This window comes from Hevea brasiliensis, chromosome 1 (assembly GCF_030052815.1).
Source record: "Hevea brasiliensis isolate MT/VB/25A 57/8 chromosome 1, ASM3005281v1, whole genome shotgun sequence".
Classification (NCBI taxonomy): domain Eukaryota; kingdom Viridiplantae; phylum Streptophyta; class Magnoliopsida; order Malpighiales; family Euphorbiaceae; genus Hevea; species Hevea brasiliensis.
Window position 1 is genome coordinate 117090369 of NC_079493.1, and position 21656 is coordinate 117112024.

General features: G+C 35.5%; 1 long non-coding RNA gene and 1 other non-coding gene across 2 annotated transcripts; both read left to right on the top strand.

Annotated features, from left to right (window-relative positions):
• On the top strand, positions 1 to 3234 carry LOC110646555 (uncharacterized). Its single transcript, XR_009149429.1, has 2 exons — positions 1 to 1055; positions 2916 to 3234. It is a non-coding gene; the product is annotated as an uncharacterized LOC110646555 (long non-coding RNA).
• A 12163-nt stretch (positions 3235 to 15397) lies between these two features.
• LOC131169727 (small nucleolar RNA R71) lies at positions 15398 to 15504 on the top strand. The gene has a single exon (XR_009140626.1). It is a non-coding gene; the product is annotated as a small nucleolar RNA R71 (small nucleolar RNA).
• Positions 15505 to 21656: the final 6152 nt, after the last annotated feature.

Sequence of the window (21656 nt, forward strand, 5' to 3'; positions counted from 1 at the left end):
AACCCTTTATTTTTTTTTTTTTATTCTTCATCTTCGTCTTCACTCTGCTTTTACTCAAGCAAATTAGGTCAGAATTTTGATCGAGAATAGGAGAGAAAAAGGTGAAGATGAAGTGAATTGAAGACAAAAGCAGCCGTTTGGTGGCTTTCTTCAGGAGGCAAAATAGATTGGCGAAGAAGGCTCGCGAACTCTCCGTTCTTTGCAATGTTGAAATCGGTGTAATCAACTTCTCTAGCATCGACAATAATCTCTACAAGTTCTGTAGCAATGACAGTTTGGTAAAGATTCTCAAAGAATATCAGACGCATCTTGAAGGGGTAGCTACATTTGTTGGGTCAAGTTTGTAGTGCGGTTGTTGTAAGAAGACTTTCTCTCGTAAGGAAACACATCTTTAATTGATTGTCGCTTATGGGTCCATAAAATATGACGATTCTATGCCCTTGGCTACTGAATTTCTTAGGTGCAAAAATGCTATCCATTGGTATTGTTTTATGGCTTATGTAGATAGCGTTCATACACATTCGCATTGAGATTAGATGTGAATATATCCAAATATTAGAATAGTATCTGCATTTCAACTACAATGGTTTCTAGTTCCCTAATTGGGTAGTTTATAGTCCTCCATGTCCTTTTGTTTTCCTTTCTCTTTTCAATATCTAGTTATTTGGTGCTTCTATGGCTGCAATCTTTTTGAACCGTCTAATTTGTCTAGTGGAAGAAAAGGTGAACTAATGAAGTAATCTAATTTTCGAGTTTAATGCAACAGCTAAATGTTGCGATTAGAACTGATATTTTGAAGTCTGAGAACCTAACGAGTTCTGGATTGGGTGTGCATAGTTAGTCAAACGAATTTACACAAGCGATTATAGGAAAATTTAATTGCAACTGAAATTTTCTTCGTAGATTGAAAGTTTGGGGTACAAATTGGTCTGCATTCTTCAGGAAAGGGAACCTATTGTGGCCTTGTATGTTACATATGAGATGAAAATGCTGGCTTTCTCAGGTTCTACTCATGGCTAAACCAAGGATGAATTTGAGGAGATCAAGCCATTAAGGTTTGTTGCATTTGAAAATTGACATTTTTTTTTTCTTTTGGATATCTAGTTTGAGACATGATAGATGACCTTCATCCATCTTGTTCTGTATATTTGGTGGTTAGCATGTGAAGAATGTTCCCTTCGGTCAATAGCTGCTAGGAAATATAGAACTTGAGAAGGAAAATCAGTGAGATAGGTAGTAATATAAGCAGATGGTTAGAAAATAGTAAGATTTTGCAGTGGCTAATATTAGCATCCTCTTTGGTATCATGTCATATATCAGCACAATGTAAAGGCAAGAACAACTTATCATCCATTATCATCTTAGTGATTTTATTCTTTCACTCTGTTCTGTACTTCTGATCAAGGTGGGTGCATTGTCTATATTACTCTGTCCTGTTTCTAGCATTAAAAGAACTTTTTAGGATTGGTATTACTGTTTTCTTATTTAATTTTTTTTTCTTGTTTGTAATATAAACAAATAGTCGTTTCCTCTTTGCCCAATGAAATGACAGAAATTAGATACAGATAGCTCTCTGTATGACACGCTTAAAATCACCTACTGTGAGATTAATGCCATAAGTCCTTTTTGCAACATTTGCATACTTCAAATTTTCAACATGAGCGACAGCAATATCAAATGGTATACTAATTATCTATCTTGCTTATGCTTGTCGTGGAAACTAGTTCTATTTATAATTACAAATCCTTCAATATAGTCAAAAGAATTCTCAGATGACATTAAATATTCTTGGTCCTTGGAGAATTTGAAAAACTCATTAATTACTTCTCCCTTGCATGCACTGAAAGCCTCAAACTAGATTCAGTTGTGTCTAGTTTACATTGAAAACTGACAGTTTAGAATTAGGTTGATTAATGGTTAATTTTGTTAAGAATTAGAAACACATTATATATATACTAAAATAGTACCCTCACACACTGTTCATGGGAATAGTAACCTTTCTTTTCTTTTTTTCTTTTCTCCTTTTTTATTTTTCTAATCATAGTATATTCCTCTCCTTACATTTTTCTCTGATTTCAACCCATCCTCCTTCCTTTTCCAAATAAACCACACACCCCCCCCCCCCCTCCACACACACACACACCCACACACACACACATATATATCATTTTAATTTTTTTTTATTTTAATTTCAATTACTTCTAAATTATTTAATTATTATTTTCATTAAAATAATTTTATTTTTAATAAAATGAAATTCAATGTCCTAAGTATAATGATCATCTTATCATGTAACAGTTCTCTATTTTTGGTGTCTTTATTTTATTGATAAAATAAAAAACTTTTTCAATTCTTACATGATGCATCTTAAAATTTTTTGACATATTACTCAATTTTTTTTTCTTTTTCAATTAGTTGATTTTTAAAAAAAATAGAAGTGACATCACTATATATATATATATAAACTGAATTTAAGATTTTTTAATTATCAAAAAATTTTTCTTTCCTACATTCTAGAGCCTACTTCAAGAGTGATTTTATGGTGACTTAGTTAGTGTTCATGGAAACGATAATTTGAGGTGAGATTTTTTTAACTATTATATTATATTATATAAATTTCTACATATATATTGAATTTAAGAGTTTTAATTATTAAATTACTTATTCAGTTGATGCCACCGAACTTATGTTCTGTTTGGATTATTTTTTTTTTTAATAAGCTGATTACTTATTTACTTGACTTGAGGCATAGGCAAGCACGGAATAGGAATTCGCCATTATTTTACCATAAGCGAAAAGAGAAGCTCCAGGAATTAATGGAGTTTATCAAATTTGCAGGAATGCAATGAATTGGCAATGATAATAAATAGGGATTTTGATTCAAATTAACTCGATTATTCTTGTTTTCGCTGTAGGGATGAGTCCTTGAAAGCCTTAAATGTAGATTTCCTGGAGACTCTAGGAATTGCAAGAGTTAGCGACCATAGTCTACCATTATCCAAAATAGCACCTGTACAAGTTGTACATATAGAATAGGAGAGGTGAAACTTCTATTGTCGTTGGTTCCTTCTTTTGGGAGAAACATATTAAGTAGGCTGTTACATTTTTTATATTGGATATGTAGTTTATTTTCTTTGCCGTACTTGCTTCAATGTTATTCTTTATATTGGATTATTATGAATATGTTATATTGTTATTATTATAAAATTTCATTTCATTTTCACTGTTATTAAATTTCATCTTTAGCAATGCGTTGAGGAGGAGGTATCGCACCTCAGGCAACATAGTAAATAGCAGTTTCGCTGTATGCAGGAGGAGATGAGGTGTATGATGATGCGTCCCAACCGCAAGTGCACGGGTCGTACAAGTAGTATAGAAAAATATCGATCCCACGAGGAGTTGTGTTAATGATTGAATTTTCGATATAAAAGTTGACTAAATTGAAGTATTTATGAAATTAAAATAATGAATTAATGGGTAATGGAGTATGAAGTCTAAATGTGCAAAATTAATATTCTATTCAACAATGTATTAATTAAACTAAAATTGCATCAAATTGAAGTAAGCAAGTTCAAATATGGCAATACTAAAATGGTAAGCAATTAAATTCGATTAGAAATTAACAATGATAAAAAGGCGATTCCGGAGTTCGGGATTTCATATTCGAGCTATTTCGGGATTTTAAATTGGTTATCCAATCTTGTGGAACTAAATGGTTTTAAGGAGATTAATTCTTAAATCCTTTGAATTCCCTTTCGGGTGAGACAAAGAGTGCCTTAATCAATCTAATCCTACTTTCGTGGACTTAGAATTAATTAAGACCCATTAAGTTCTTTAATTAATCTGTGAATCCTCTTAATCCTTAGCCTATTTCTAGGTCTAAGTTAATTAAGTCCAATTTCTTGATTATCTATCACAAGGCCTTCTCCTTTCGGTGCTTCAACCATGGATTAAGAACATCACTTAATGGGATCCTACACTAAGCATGTCATTTAGCATACAAGAAATGAATAAAAACTCATTAAGACCACAAAATATGGATTACCCAATCAAAATCCACAAAATATCTCAAATATTACAACCCTTACTCCAGAATCAAAAGTAAACTACTCACTATCCATAATGCTTACAAGATATGATGAGTTTAAATGGAAATAAAGCTTTAATCTAAGCTAAGAAGTAAGGAATTAAACACTAGAAATGTAGAAAAGTGTAAAGAAAGAAAGAAATCTGCAAATCTTAGTTGAAAATGGTGTGGAAGGTGAAGATGGCTCTTCAAATTCTGCTCAGCCCCTCTCCTTTTCTTCTTTGCTCCCCTCTTTTTTCTAAAATGGGAAAATGGGACTATATATAGCATTTTTCTGACATGGAGCCCTAAAATGGTATGTTCTAGGAGGAATTATTTGAGGGAATCTCCTGCCAGCTCATTAATGAACTCTTCATGGGACTGCATAAGTGGACTGCATAAGTTATGCGATCCTTATGCGCTTTCGGCTGGTTCTGGGTCACTTATGCGGAGCTGCATAACTTGGTGCATAGGTTATGCACAATTTCGTGAATGTGCATAAGGGAGGTGAGAATGTGCATAAGCTATGCAGTCTCCTTATGCACATTTCGGCTGGTTCTGGAACAGTGATTTTTCTCCTTATGCAGATCTGCATAGCTTATGCGGTAAGTTATGCACAATTTGATCAATGCATATTTTAACTTGAAAACTTGTTTTTGACATCTTTGGCTGTAGAAGACACTCCTCAATGGCAAAATTCTCTTCAGTCCTTCAAAAACACCATTTTTCCTACAAAACAAAGTAAAAATTACAAATTAATCCAAAATCGACAATTATGAAAAACTAACTAATTTACTAATGAAATTAGCTAAAGATAACTAATAATAGAATAAAATGGCTATAAAATTAGACCTAAATGACTATACAAAATGTATGCATCAAATACCCCCAAACTCAAGCTTTTGCTTGTCCTCAAGCAAACTTTAAAATGTGGTGCAAAGTTTTTAGGGGTGCCTTATCCAAAGAGTTATGAAAATTACCAATTGAAGTAACTTAACACACCTTCAGCCATACCAGCAATCCATATACCCATCCTTCAAAATGCAAAGAATTTAATGCTTATCCAAGCTTTCACCGCTTAGCCATCAAGTCAATTATCATTCAAAATCCCCAAACCAACCAATCAAAAGAGAGAGTCATGCTTAAAAGGAATTCTAGAACAATCAATAGTCAAAGTGTCTCTATATGGAATGATGGAATTGAATGAATGAATGAATAGTTTTCCAATCCCATAGGCAAATTCCCTACTCCTATCTCCACTAATGTAGCAAGTACTATCAAGAGATCAAAGGTCTTTTTATGGATGTAATGGGGCCATGGGGTTCAAAAATGAGGCTAAGAAGAAAAATGGGTAAAAAGGATTCAAAGCATGAGAATATTTTCAATTTTGACAACATAAGGTACACTTCTTATTTTATTATATTTTTTTTCTTTTTCTCTTTTTTTTATATATGGAGGAGAGAAATACACAATGAGAATTGTCAAGTGCTACATAGTTTACAAAACACATAAAAATGGAGGGACATTTTGATACTTTAGACTTGTATTTTGCATTTTCTTTTGATGCTTGTCCCTAGAATTTGCCACCCCCAAACTCATTTCTTTTAATACTTTGGGTGGATTTCTTTCATTTTGAATGGCAATAGTGAAAAGCACATATACTAGCACTTTTTACAAGATGACAAGCATTTCTTCTCCCTTTTATTGTATTTTTTTCTTTTCTTTTCCTCTTTTTTTTATGTACCTAATATTGTAAATAATTATTCTCATGAAAAGGGTTGTAGTGTTTGGTTCATTGGCTAGGTAGCAATAAGGGATTCAAGAAAAATTAGGGATAAAAAGGCTCAAAGGGGTTTTCAAAGGTCAATTTTAATTAGGAAAAAGGCCAAAGGTTTAAAATGAGAGGGTTTAAATCAAAGAATGCCTAATCATTTCTCTTTTCAAGTATAAGCTGGTATTTCGCCTTGAAAGGTTTAGAAAATTTGTTCTAGGATTGGTGAGACATCATTTGACTACCTTATATCCAATAACTCCCTCTAAACACTCCAATCTCTAAAGGACTAGTTGGGTAGCTTTTTGGCTAAGAAGATATAGGCAAGGGATAGACACTTCAAAACTTTGCACCTCTTAGGAACTTTCAATCCACAAACCCAACTAAAAGGTGAGTCAAATCACTCTCATAGGCACATTTTCAATACTCAAGGGATTTGGCAAAAGATTTTAATGCATGGTGCATGATTCCTAAAATGAGTAATGCATGAACTAAATGGAGGAAGTCTATTTGTATGTTTGTGTGCAATGTAATGTATAATGTGTATGTAAATGTGTAATGTGTGTGTGTATGGATGTATATGTAAAATATTTACAATATATGTAAATGGAATGGAATGAGATGCTCCTATACTCAAAATGTGAAAAATAAAGCTAAAATCAAAATGTGCACCCCCAAACTCAAAATTGGACATTGTCCTCAATGTCTCATGCAATGTATTATCAAGAGTCAAAGCAAATAGTAATTACCAGGAATTGTAAAGATTAAGAGCAAAAAGAAAGAGTTACCTGGTATGTAGCAGATGAGAATTCAAGATAAAGGGATGCATAAGAAACTGCATAGGTCATGCAGAGTTAAGGGTCATCCCAGTATGTGCATAGGTAAGGTGCATAAGCCATGCGGTCTTGCATAAGAGGCAATATATGTTGCATAGGCTATGCAGATGCTTGCATAAGGGGAATACAACCTGCGTGATTATGTATCAGAAATAGTTTCACAGGCTGGGCAAAACAATTGCATGAGGAAATGCATAGCCTGTGCAGTGTATACAAAAGCTGCTGCATGGGAATTGGCAAGGGAAACGTACAACCAGCAGTAGAAGTATTGAAATATATACAGAATATGGTCAAATATGTACAAAAGGGCATTAAGTGCAATACTAATGTAATAGCTATCCAATAAAACTTCAAGAAAAACAGAATGTAAAACAAACTAATTCAGAACTAACAAACATAATCCAAAACAAACGATAAATGTTTGAACATATGTACAAAGGAAAAGTCCTACAAGTTGGAACAAAAGTAAAACAAACACTAATCTAGTTCTATTGTCTTGCCCTTGTCCAAGGATGTGGCTAAGGGCTTTAGGGTCACGCCATCGAAAAGATGGTGCTGGAGGAGGTGATGGAGGTGGGGGTGGCATGCCCAAAAATATCATGAGTTGCTTCACCATCTCCTTCAGTTCTTTCTGTTTGTCCCTGGTTTCCATGACAAGGTCAAATAGTTGATCATGACGATCCTTGAGTGTATCAAGACCAGTGTCAAGCTTCCTATCCACAAAGAATATATCATCACTAAGCCTTTCAAGATAGGTGAATAAGGCTTTAGTGTTGAATGCAGGAGGTGCTGTGGATGAGGAAGGTTCATCTGTAGGAGGTATGGGCTGAGCAGAGGTAGCTGGAATGTCCTGTGTAGGCTGAGGGGGTGGGGTAGGTGTAGTAGGGTGCTGTGGGACCGTGTGAAAGGTTGGGTTTCAGTTGTGCAATAGGCCTGGCCACTGCAGGTGGACAGTATCAAAACATGACAGATTGAACCCTATTTTGGTTAAGTGTGCAGTATCAAAATATGAAGTGTCCTCGAGTGCTGGTATTGAGTGCTCTGCAGGATTAAAACCAAAATGCTTGGCTATGACAGTGATGAGCCCACCCAAAACAATGTCACCTATGGATTTGGTGGCAATATGCAGCACATGTTCACAAAAGAAGTAACCAGGAGATACCTTAACTTTGTGAAATGCACACCATAACATAAATAGTTCAGATTTTCTCACAGTACCAGAACTAGTCCCTCTGCCCAATATGGTGCTAGCCATCAGCCTATGAATAAACCTAAGTGCAGGGTCAAGGATTTGGGATGTTTTGGATCTTCCAGCAGAGAAAGTTTGAGGTTGGTTTGTTATGATTCTCCAAAATTGGGCAGGATTCCAAATGCCCTTGTTGGCTACCTCTACTCCAGTATGTGGTACTCTAAATAACCCATCAATTGCAAAACCAAAAATGCTATGAAATTGGTCTAATGACAGTTCTCTATATTGCCCCAAGCATCTAAATTTCATAATTGGCTTATGGTCTACATCATGCAAATTGAGGGTAGCAGAGAATGAAGAAATAAACTCCAAAACTAGAATTGGATAAACTACCTCTTGCTTATGCACAAATTCTGTCCAACCCATACCATCAAGAAATGTAACGACATTGTCAAATAAGCCAAGAGATTGTAAAGCATCAGCAGATATATACCTAGTGGGTTGTACCTTCCTATCCTTAAGGCGCTTAAAAGCTGCTTTTTGAATCGTATCAGGGAGAGGCCAGGGTAGCTTTGATACAAATGAGGATGCCGAAATTGCCTTTTTGCTGGAAGAGGGTGTAGAGGCTGGAGCTTTTGGCTTTTTGGGAGGCGGTTCCGACAATGGGGTGGGTGGGTCTTTGCATTTGGACAGAGGAGGAGCAGAGGACATGGGTCGCACAGATTTGGACCGGATTTTGCGTTTGTATGTGGTTGGGGGAGGTGGTGGGGGTGTCGTTTGTGGTGGAGGATTGGAAGTGGGGTGTATCGATGACAATGGAGAGACTTCGAGAGGAGAGGCGGGGCGGGAATGTGGAGGGGAATCCATTGCCGATGGAAAAGGGATAGGGGGAAATGAAAATGTAGGGGGGAATTTAGGGTTTTCGTGAGGAGAGTGCTAGTGGAGAAGATGGGAGAGAGACGGCGAGGATGTCGAAAGAAATGGAGGTTGAAGGGCGGTCGTGGGGTGAAGAGTCGGGAAGTGGAGGTGGGAAGTTTTGTTTGCCGAAAATGAATTTGAATCGGGTTTGTAAGAGACTGCATAAGGGGAAAATGATTTATGCATAACCTGTGCACTCTTTTGTACATGTTTCAGAATGATTTAAACTTCAGAGAAATGGCTTATGCACAAGTGCATAGGTCATGCACTGTCCTTATGCATGTTTCGGTGACCCTTGAAATGTTGAGGAGCGAAGTCATGCGGGAGTGCATAAGTTATGCACTCCTTATGCATCTCTCGCGAAGTGGTGTTTCGTAAAAATTGGGTCATGCAAGTGCATAGGTTATGCACTCGCTTATGCAATCGCTCGGCAATTTTTGGAATTTTGGTTGGTGGTCATGCAGATGTGCATAAGCTATACACTCTGCTTATGCACTCTGCGGTGGGTTTTGAAATTCAGAATCTTTGGTTATGCAGAAGTGCATAACTTATGCATGTTCCTTATGCAGGTCTCGGCAATTGTTGGAATTTTCTCGATTACGGTCATGCGTATGCATAGGTTATGCACTCGCTTATGCACCCTCGGCAAGTTTGATTTTTCGGTTTTCGGTCATGCGTATGCATAGGTTATGCACTCTGCTTATGCACCCCTCGGCAAAGTTTGGAAATTCAGAGTTTTGGTTATGCAGAAGTGCATAACTTATGCATCTTCCTTATGCAAGCTTTGGCAGAGAGAGAAAATGAAGAATTTGAGGTTATGCAAATGTGCATAGGTCATGCACTCTGCTTATGCAAGTTTCTGGAGATGTGAAATTTGACAAAATTAGGCTATGCAGAGTTGCATAAGCTATGCACTTTCCTTATGCACTTGCAATAGGTGAAAAATGGCAAGAATTGTGGTTATGCAGGATTGCATAAGCTATGCAATTGCTTATGCACAATTTAACAAGATCAAGAATGCAATAGAACATGGATTGCAAGTGTGAAAAATACCCTAGAATAAGGAAATATAATTCCATGAAGCATAAACCATGAGAATTTTCACCAAAAACACATCAATATAGACAAAGTATATCAAAAAGGCATCACACAAGCATGTAAAAATGAATCCTACATAAAAGACCTTTGAGAACTATGCCATTTTGAGTCAAATTCTGCAAATCAACATTTAGCACATAAAACTCCATAAGATCTGCATGAAGTCGCATCTAACCACAAATGAGAAATGAACTCTCCAAGTTTTGCCAAGAAAATGCAGCATTTCTATCTTGAATTCTACAACCCAAAGAAGCTCAAAACTGCAAAAATAACTCACTTACCACCATATTAACATTATAAGCACACATATTAAAAAGTTACACACCCAACCTCACCAAAAGCACAAGTCATTAGCTGCAGACACTCTTTTTGCTGCAGAATGTACTTTTCCTCTGCATAAGCCAGATTGCAGATCCTGCACAGGTTATGCAGCAAAAAAGCAATCAGTTTTTGGGAAAATTTGAAGGACAAAATTTTCAAGTTAAGAATCACTTCCCCATCAGTTTACCAGCCTTTCTTCATTGAATTACATCTACAAGGGACAAGATTTAACAATGTCAAAAATTTAATTTTGGGAGATTTAAGATAAAAACAAAATTAATGAAAATGAAAGTAAATCAACAAAAGCAAAATAAAAGGATTTGGGATGCCTCCCAAGAGGGCTATTTTATAGTCCTTAGCTGGACTCTTCATGAATTTCACTGAAAAGAGGTGAGGGATTAGAGAGCTTGTAACAGTTTGCTCCCTTTATTGGGTCTCCAGTTATGTAATGCTTCAATCTATGCACATTGACCTTAAAATTCCCAGATTTTTCACTCCAAATTTCAATTGCTCCATAAGGGAAAACCTTAGAAACTCTATATGGACCAGTCCACCTTGACTTAAGTTTTCCAGGGAACAATTTCAATCTTGAGTTGAACAACAAAACTGAATCACCTTCTTTGAATTCCTTTTTCCTCAGATGCTTATCATGCCAAACCTTAGTTCTTTCTTTATAAATACGGGCACTTTCATAAGCATCCATCCTCAATTCCTCAAGCTCATTAAGTTGTAACAACCTTTTCTCACTAGCTTGCTTAAGATCAAAATTCAAGGTTTGAATGGCCCAATATGCTCTATGTTCTAGCTCCACAGGTAAATGACAAGACTTACCATACACCAACCTAAAGGGAGTAGTTCCTATAGGGGTTTTGTAGGCAGTCCTATATGCCCATAAAGCATCATCTAGTTTGATAGACCAATCTTTCCGAGAATTGTTCACTGTTTTCTCCAAAATATGCTTGAGCTCTCTGTTAGAAATTTCAACTTGTCCTGAAGTTTGAGGATGGTATGGGGTAGCTATCTTGTGCACTACACCATACTTCCTCATTAAGCTCTCAAATTGCTTATTGCAAAAATGGGAACCCCCATCACTAATTATAGCCCTAGGAGCTCCAAATCTGCTCAAGACAAATTTCTTCAAAAATTTCACTACCACTCTAGCATCATTAGTTGGAGTTGCAATAGCTTCCACCCACTTTGACACATAGTCAACCCCAACTAAGATGTATCTATTACCATATGAAAGAGGGAATGGCCCCATAAAATCTATTCCCCAAACATCAAATAATTCCACTTCAAGAATATTATTTAGGGGCATTTGATCTCTTTTTGACAAATTTCCACTCCTTTGACATTTATCACAATCCAACACAAATTTCCTCACATCCTTAAAAAGATTTGGCCAAAAGAAACCAGCTTGCAAAATTTTACTAGCTGTCTTAGAGATGCCAAAATGACCTCCATAATCAGAAGCATGGCAATGATGCAAAATACTCTGTACCTCCTCTTCAGGAATACATCTTCTAATTAGACCATCACAACATCTCCTAAAGAGTAAAGGATCATCCCATCTATAAAACTTCACCTCAAGCAAGAACTTTTTCTTTTGTTGCCATGTCATACCTAGAGGTAAAACTCCACAAGATAGATAATTCACAAAGTCTGCATACCAAGGTAGTTTAGCAACAAGAGAGAAAAGTTGTTCATCCAAGAAAAACTCATCAATAGGTATTTCATCTAATTCTTCACCATCCAATTTCAACCTACTAAGATTGTCAGCAACTACATTTTCAGCTCCCTTCTTGTCTCTAATCTCCAAATCAAATTCTTGTAGCATCAGAATCCACCTAATGAGCCTAGGCTTAGCCTCCTTTTTACGGAGCAAATACCTGATGGCTGCATGATCTGAAAATATAACCACTCTTGAGTCAACAATGTAAGGTCTGAACTTTTCCAATGCAAAGACAATTGCCAAAAATTCCTTTTCAGTTGTTGCATAATTTGTTTGAGCCTCATCCAGTGTTCTACTAGCATAATAAATAGCATAAGCCTTTTTGTCCTTTCGTTGACCAAGAACAGCCCCAATTGCATAGTTGCTAGCATCACACATAATTTCAAAAGGTAGGCTCCAATCAGGTGGTTACATGATTGGTGCAGTAATAAGAGCTTGCTTCAACCTGCAAAAAGCATCCAAACACTCTTGGTCAAATACAAATGGTGTATCATTACTTAACAAATTAGACAAAGGTTTAGCTATTTTAGAAAAATCCTTAATAAAGCGTCTGTAGAACCCGGCGTGTCCTAGGAAACTTCGAATTCCCTTGACATTGGTAGGAGGAGCCATCTTCTCTATCACTTCAACTTTGGCTTTATCAACCTCTATTCCTCTATTAGACACCAAATGTCCAAGCACTATCCCTTCCTGAACCATGAAATGACACTTTTCCCAGTTTAACACAAGGTCAGTATCTGCACATCGCTGCAAAATTTTAGAAAGGTTAGCCAAGCATATATCAAATGAAGATCCATAAACAGAAAAGTCATCCATAAAAACTTCCATTATGTCTTCAATGAAATCTGAGAAGATTGCCATCATGCACCTTTGAAAAGTGGCTGGTGCATTACACAACCCAAATGGCATCCTTCTATAAGCAAAGGTTCCATATGGACAAGTAAAAGTGGTTTTCTCTTGATCATTTGGATGGATAGGGATTTGAAAAAAACCTGAATATCCATCTAAATAGCAAAAGTAGGAATGCCTAGCTAGTCTTTCCAACATCTGATCAATGAAGGGAAGTGGAAAATGATCTTTTCTAGTGGCAACATTTAATTTTCTGTAATCTATGCACATTCGCCAACTAGTCACCGTTCTAGTGGGAATTAATTCATTATTTTCATTTCTGATCACTGTCATTCCGCCCTTTTTTGGAACAACATGTACTGGGCTCACCCAAGTACTGTCTGAGATGGGATATATGATCCCTGCATCAAGCAACTTCAAAATTTCCTTTTTAACAACTTCTTTCATATTTGGGTTCAACCTCCTCTGATGTTCAATAGATGGTTTACAATTTTCTTCCAAACTGATTCTATGCATACAAAAGTGTGGGCTTATTCCCTTAATGTCATCTATGGTGTATGCCAAAACTTTCCTAAATTGTCTCAACACTCTTAACAACTTATCAGCCTCTAAGGTACTCAAATTTGCATTTACAATTACTGGATAAGTGTTATTAGTGCCAAGAAATTCATACCTGAGCTGAGAAGGAAGTTGCTTAAGTTCTACCTTAGGTGCATCTTCTTCCTTGAATGATGATTGCTTAGATTCAGCTTTTTCCTTTTGTGTGAGTTGAAAAATTGGAGCAGAAATGAATGGTGGACTTCCCTCTAAGTGTTGAGCATATGCAGCTTCATGACGGTTGTCATAATCTATGCCTCCTCCATGAACCAAACAATTTTCGAGTGGATCTTCTGGATATTTCTTTCTGAAGTGTTCTTTAACCAGCTCATCAATGATATCAACTCTCAAGCAAATATCAGCTTCAGAATGATGCTTTTTCATAGTGTTATTAATATTGAAAACCAATTGCTCTTCACCAACTCTAAGAGTAAGCTTTTCTCCCTTAACATCAATTAATGCTCCTGCTGTAGCTAGAAAGGGTCTCCCCAAGATAATTGGAATATTAGAATCTTCCTCCATGTCCAAGATGACAAAGTCAACAGGTATATAGAACTTTCCAACCTTCAGGGGCACATTCTCCAAAATCCCTTCAGGATACTTGATTGTTCTGTCAGCTAACTGAAGAGAAATGTGGGTTGGCTTTAGATCTCCCATGTTGAGCTTCTCATAGATGGAGAGGGGCATAAGGCTAACACTAGCCCCTAAATCACATAGAGCTTTTGTAGAACAAGACTCTCCAATGTGGCATGGAATTGAAAAACTCCCTGGATCCTTAAGCTTTGGAGGAAGTTTCCTTTGGAGGATAGCACTACATTCTTCTGTCAAAGCTACAGTTTCATCATCTTCAAGTTTCCTCTTGTTTGAGAGAATTTCTTTCAAAAATTTTGCATAAGAGGGCATTTATGAAAGTGCATCAACAAAAGGCACATTTATATAAAGTTTCTTCAAAACCTCTAAGAACTTCCCAAATTGCTTATCAAGCTTGGCTTTGTGAAATCTTTGTGGGAAGGGAAGTTGTGGCTTGTAGGGTTCAGGAGGTATATATTTCTCTTCTTTTTCTTCAAATTTCACCTTACATTTTTCTGCACTCTCTTGTTTTTCACTCTCATCAGTCCCTTTCTCATTTTCTCTCTTCTCACTGTTTTCACTCTTCTCATCATTTATAACTTTTCCACTTCTTAAAGTAATAGCTTGACACTGCTCTCTTGGATTTTCTGGTTGACTTGGAAGCTTTCCAAAAGACTTAGCACTTGAGAAGAATGCTTGTTGTGCAATCTGGTTTTCCAGCATTCTGTTGTGTGTTTGCATCTGTTCCAGCCTTGCTTTCACCTCTCTCATCTCCTCATCATGCTTATTTTGGTTAGCAAGTATCTGTTGCAATAAAGCTTCAGTGGTGGAATTTCGTTCTTGCTGTTTTGGTGGAAGGTTCATATTTTTCTGCTGAAAATTGGGCAGTGGTTGCCTATTTTGCTGATATGGAACTTGACTCTGCTGTTGTGGTTGAAAATTCTGATTTTGAACTTGATTTTGCTGATTTTCCCATGAAAAGTTGGGATGATTCCTCCAATTTGGATTGTAAGTTTGAGAGTAAGGATTCCCCATTTGCTTGTTTCCATAATTACCAACATATGCTGCTTGTTCTCCATAGTCTACTCCACAGCTGGTAGTTTCCTCTGCATAAGCCACTTGTTGTGAACTTCCAGCTGATGATGATGAACTAACCAACATACTCAAATCTTCCATCTTCTTAGCAAGGACATTTGTAAGTGCATCAAACTTTGCATTAATCATGTTGAATGGATCAAGATCATACATTCCAGCAGCTTGCCTTTTCTGAGTTGGAGCTGGTCCTCTTGGACTACTCCAAAGATGAGTGTTCTTTGCAATTTTCTCCAATAGCTCATAAGCTTCATCTTCATGCTTAATAATAAATTCTCCTCCTGTTTGAGCATCAATAATTCCTCTGATTGCAGGAGTGACATTTGTGTAAAAATTCTGATTTATCATCCATTTTGGAATGGCATGATGTGGGCATAATCTCTCTAATTCCTTCCGTCTCATCCATGACTCATAAAGAGTTTCATCTTCTCTTGGTTTGAAAGCTGTCATTTGATTTCTCAGCTCTTGAGTTTTTCCAGGTGAAAAATATTGTGCAAGAAATGCATCAGTGAGTTGCTCCAGTTTGTAATGGAGTTGTGAGGTAAAGAATCAAGCCAATCCAATGCTCTATCTTTCAAAGAGAACGGGAATAGCTTCAATCTTGCTGCATCATCAGACACTCCAGGTTGTTTTTGCATGTCACAGATCATAGCAAACTTCTTCAGGTGTGTGTGTGGATTTTCAGAAGGATGTCCTCCAAATTGAGAATTTTGAATCATTTGAAGAACTCCAAAATCCATCTTGTAACTATTTGCATCAATTCTTGGTCTTGCTATGCTCTCTCTCAAGTCATCAAAACGAGGAAAAGCATGATCCATCATACTTCCCCTAGGCACGTTTGCATTAACAACGCCTTCCCCTTGGGCTTCATTTTCATTGTTTTGACCATTTCCAGCATTACCAACACCAATTCTAATTCTTTCATCAGCCATGTCTGGTTCTAATTCAGTCTCTCTCAAAGCTTCCTTCCTTCTTCTGGTTTCTTTCTTGTTGGCCTTACAAAATTTCTCTATTTCAGGATTGAACAATAAGGATGTATCACTTGAGCTTCTAGCTCTTCTCATAAAAGATTAAAAGTACCTGAAAAAGAACAATCAAACACAAAATGAAAAGATAACAAAAATAAAACTAAAAACAACTAAAATAATCAAGAATTCAATCTTAAACAAACAACTCCCCGGCAACGGCGCCAAAAACTTGATGCGTCCCAACCGCAAGTGCACGGGTCGTACAAGTAGTATAGAAAAATATCGATCCCACGAGGAGTTGTGTTAATGATTGAATTTATGATATAAAAGTTGACTAAATTGAAGTATTTATGAAATTAAAATAATGAATTAATGGGTAATGGAGTATGAAGTCTAAATGTGCAAAATTAATATTCTATTCAACAATGTATTAATTAAACTAAAATTGCATCAAATTGAAGTAAGCAAGTTCAAATATGGCAATACTAAAATGGTAAGCAATTAAATTCGATTAGAAATTAACAATGGTAAAAAGGCGATTCCGGAGTTCGGGATTTCATATTCGAGCTATTTCGGGATTTTAAATTGGTTATCCAATCTTGTGGAACTAAATGGTTTTAAGGAGATTAATTCTTAAATCCTTTGAATTCCCTTTCGGGTGAGACAAAGAGTGCCTTAATCAATCTAATCCTACTTTCGTGGACTTAGAATTAATTAAGACCCATTAAGTTCTTTAATTAATCTGTGAATCCTCTTAATCCTTAGCCTATTTCTAGGTCTAAGTTAATTAAGTCCAATTTCTTGATTATCTATCACAAGGCCTTCTCCTTTCGGTGCTTCAACCATGGATTAAGAACATCACTTAATGGGATCCTACACTAAGCATGTCATTTAGCATACAAGAAATGAATAAAAACTCATTAAGACCACAAAATATGGATTACCCAATCAAAATCCACAAAATATCTCAAATATTACAACCCTTACTCCAGAATCAAAAGTAAACTACTCACTATCCATAATGCTTACAAGATATGATGAGTTTAAATGGAAATAAAGCTTTAATCTAAGCTAAGAAGTAAGGAATTAAACACTAGAAATATAGAAAAGTGTAAAAAAAGAAAGAAATCTGCAAATCTTAGTTGAAAATGGTGTGGAAGGTGAAGATGGCTCTTCAAATTCTGCTCAGCCCCTCTCCTTTTCTTCTTTGCTCCCCTCTTTTTTCTAAAATGGGAAAATGGGACTATATATAGCATTTTTCTGACATGGAGCCCTAAAATGGTATGTTCTAGGAGGAATTATTTGAGGGAATCTCACTGACTCATTAATGAACTCTTCATGGGATCAGATAAGTGGATCGCATAAGTTATGCACCCTTATGCGATTACTGGTTCTGGGTCACTTATGCGAGTCGCATAACTTGGTGCATAGGTTATGCACAATTTCGTGAATGTGCATAAGGGAGGTGAGAATGTGCATAAGCTATGCACTCCTTATGCACATTTCTACTGGTTCGAACAGTGATTTTTCTCCTTATGCAGATCTGCATAGCTTATGCGGCAAGTTATGCACAATTTGATCAATGCATATTTCAACTTGAAAACTTGTTTTTGACATCTTTGGCTGTAGAAGACACTCCTCAATGGCAAAATTCTCTTCAGTCCTTCAAAAACACCATTTTTCCTACAAAACAAAGTAAAAATTACAAATTAATCCAAAATCGACAATTATGAAAAACTAACTAATTTACTAATGAAATTAGCTAAAGATAACTAATAATAGAATAAAATGGCTATAAAATTAGACCTAAATGACTATACAAAATGCATGCATCATATGATGAGACAGATGACATTATCATCCTCCTCTTCAAGTGATTCTATTGATCCCTATAATCAGAGCATATTGAATCTATAGCTTGATATTGTTTATATATATTTGCTAATTGAACTTTTACTTGTATGGTTAACTTTATACTTTTATATAATATATGGTATTTTTATTTACTAATTATTGTAAATTTTATTATTATATTTATTGATGCTTATTACTAATTATATAAATATAATAATTCTTAATTCACTATTATTTGTTTATTATTAAAAAAATTAGAATATAAAAAAATAAAAAAAATTAATTTTGTGATTAATTATAATCTATCACAAATTTGTGACGGATTAATCCATCACAAATTTGTGACAGATTAATCCCTCACAATTTTGTGATGAAAACTTTTCTGTCACAAAAAAAGAAATAGTCACAACAATTTGTGATGGATGTGCTATCACTAATACGTCCTAATTTTGTGACGGATTTGTGTTTTAACTGGTTAACATTTTGTGACGGATACTGATAAATGAATTCCGTCACAAATTTTGACAGATGATCCATCACAATTTCATCACAAATTTGTGATGAGTTTTTCTTATCCGTCACTAAAAAATTGTGACAAGCAAAATTGTGACATCAATTTTTCTATCACAATATTAAATTTGTGATAGATTTATGACGGACTTTTCCGTCACAAATCTGATTTTTTCTTGTAGTGTGAGAATTGCATAAAAAGTTGCTGAAGATGTTGCTTATGGCATGTCGTGGTGCTTAAAATGTAGGTTGGGTTAAGCTGAAAGTCAAGGGCAACAGAAATTCACTGAAAAATAAAAACCTACTAGGATTTGTTGAAGAATTTGCTTAACCTTATGTCGCTAGGCAATGCAACGCCTAGAACCTTGCTTGAAATGTTACCTAAGGTTAAGTAACTCTATCAGTAGACACTCTAGAAATGTGAAAACACATGCTGACTTGAAAATTTTTACACCTCATCTCCTGTCTATTCATTTGTCTTTATCCATTTTTAAACCTACTTTAGGACAACTTTTGGGACCATATGAAAGCATCATTTCCTAGTTTTTTCCCTAAGAAGAAAGAGAGAGAAAAACACAACAAAAAAAAGGAAAGAAGGGAGGACGCCATTGATTTTCTAGGCAAGTGGCTGCTGGAGACGTCTGGAGCTGCAGAATCCAAAGATCTTGGATTCTTCCAACTGGGTTTTTCTATTTTTAGCTTATTTTCATATTTTTCTCTTCTTCTTCGTCATTTTCTCTTGTAAATATTACCATCAGTGAGTAAAATCTTTAGATTTCAGAGTTGGGAACTATGTTTTAGATTAAATATGGATTTGGATTGATTTATTCCAAATTTTATGTAAATATAAATTTGGTTCTTTTCCTTGTGTGCCTATTTTACTTGCCTAATGTTGCCACCTATTGGGTATTATTTTAATCTTTGATTGAATGACCAAAAGGTGAAAATCATTGATAGATAATCAAGAAATAGAACTTAAAATCACTTAAATTTAGAAATAAACTAGATATTTAAGAGGATTCATTGATTGGTTACGAAACTTAATGGGTTTTAAGTAAATCAAATGCCATACGAAAGTAGGTTTGGTTTTCTTGAAATACTCAAAGATATCAAAGGACCTTAGAATCAATCACCTTTAGACTCTATTTTCTCTTAAAATTGGATAGATCAAGACAAATCTCAATTAAATTATGCATAAACCTCAACTTTAGAATAATTTTTATCATTCATTAGTCTTTTATTTTAATTTTTCGTAATTAATTTAATTTAATTGTACCTAGTTTAAGAATTTATTTACTTTGCCATTTACTTATTTTATTTAGATTTATCAATTTCATCAAGTCTATTTACATTTATACTTTACTTCCATTATCATTAGCTCAAATAATCTCTTTATTCATAATGTGGTACTTAAATACAAATCTTCATGGGAACGATAATTGACTTATCATTTTATTACTTAATATGGCCTGTATACTTGCATCTACACAGCACATCACACTATTTTGTTAAGCAGTGACTGCACAACCTACCTTTTTTTTTTTGAATTACAAGTTTTTGCATTACAAGGCTCACAGGGCAAGCATTAACGGACAGTCTCTCTTTAGAATTTCTAGAGAGTGAATTCTCTCTCAAGTTAGGAGAGTTTTTCCCTTTTAGTTTTCTTCTTTTACCAAAGTCGTGAGGCTTCCCCTGCCCTTCTGGGTAGGGAGGCAACTTCCAGATTTCGATTTGATTGTTGGGTTTCCACCGTCCCTTGAGTCAAGTCTGGTGTAGATACTTTTGGGCTGTTTTTTTTTACAGATCAAGTATAGAATGAGAGGGTGTTGTCCTTGGTGATCTTTAAAATGGGTTGGCTGTGGAAGTTCTATTTTTGGGCTTCTTTTCATGGCTTAGTAGGAAGGTTCCCTTGATGTTGGTAGTGGCACCTCTGGATCTTTGTGTTGGCTTAGACTTTTGGTGTCAGATCTATTAGCTATACGAGATTGAGAAGCTACGAAGCTCTACCATCCCCCTTTCTTGTTTGGCCTAGACTGACCTTCAAAGGTTCCTTTCCATGGCTATTAGCTCTTACTTTTGATTGGGTCTCTTGCTTGATTGTATCTCAATGGTTTTGCATGGAAATTTCTAAGTATGGCCAAGGATGGGCACTTTTTGCCTGCATTTTTGTCATCGAGTTGTTGTCCCTACTAGGTATAGAAGGTGGAAGGCAGTTATTGTTGAAGATTACTGTTGAAGATTTGGCACTCTGGGTCGAGTTGATACCCAATTTAACCTAGGGTTTCTTGTTTGGGTTCTTGGGCTTTTATAGTTAGGCTGTTTTGATAGGTTTGTAAGGGATCCTTTTAATGAGTCATGGTCTGGAACTATTTTTTCATAACCTACCTAAACTCCTTTAGTGCCACCGGTAAATGTAACAAACAATCTAACCATAATCTTAACCCCTAAAAATATCAAAGAATGTATAAATAACGTGTACTTTGGCCCCACCTAGGAGTCCTTTTCCCTGCACCCGATTAAAAACATTTTATGGGAAATTATTAGGTTCGCTAGAATGGATTAATTATTTAAATAATGTGTTTTTGAAAACAATTTACTATTATAGTGTGAAATCCAAACTATTTACAATGTTAATATTTACTTGAAAAACACCAATTGAAAATATGTTTTCAAGGTATAGAAAGTTAAGAAGAAACCGCCAATTGAAATAGTAGTTGCAGAAGCAAAATACTGCCCTTATGTCATATAATGTCATTGAAAGCGTGCAGTCATGAGACATAAAGACTGCCACTTGAATTGGCAGTTTGAGAAGTAAAATGTCACGTTATAGAAATCGCTACTTGAATTGGTGGTTTCAGTAGGCAAAAGTCACGTCATTTCACTGGAAAGTACTGAAATGGGATGGACATAAAAACCACCACTTGAACTGGCAGTTTCAGAAATAGCATCAAAGCTACCCAAAATAGTTAGAAATGAAAATTTGATGTGAAATTTATTCCTTCCTTGTAATACGCATGGCTGCAAATAATTTAAAGAGTCTTAGCTAGTTTTATAAAGAGCAACTCTCTCTATTAAATTTAGAGTCTTGCTTCTCTTGAATGCAGGTTTTCTCTTCTCTTCTTCTCCAATATTTTTTTTCCTTAATTCAACCTTTTTTATATTATATACAAGATTTTGGAGTTTCACTACCTTTGATTTTTCACATTAAGCTTTATTACAACTACGGTAAAATTTTAAACTTTAATGTAAATTATTATTGTGATTATTGTTGTGATATATTATTTA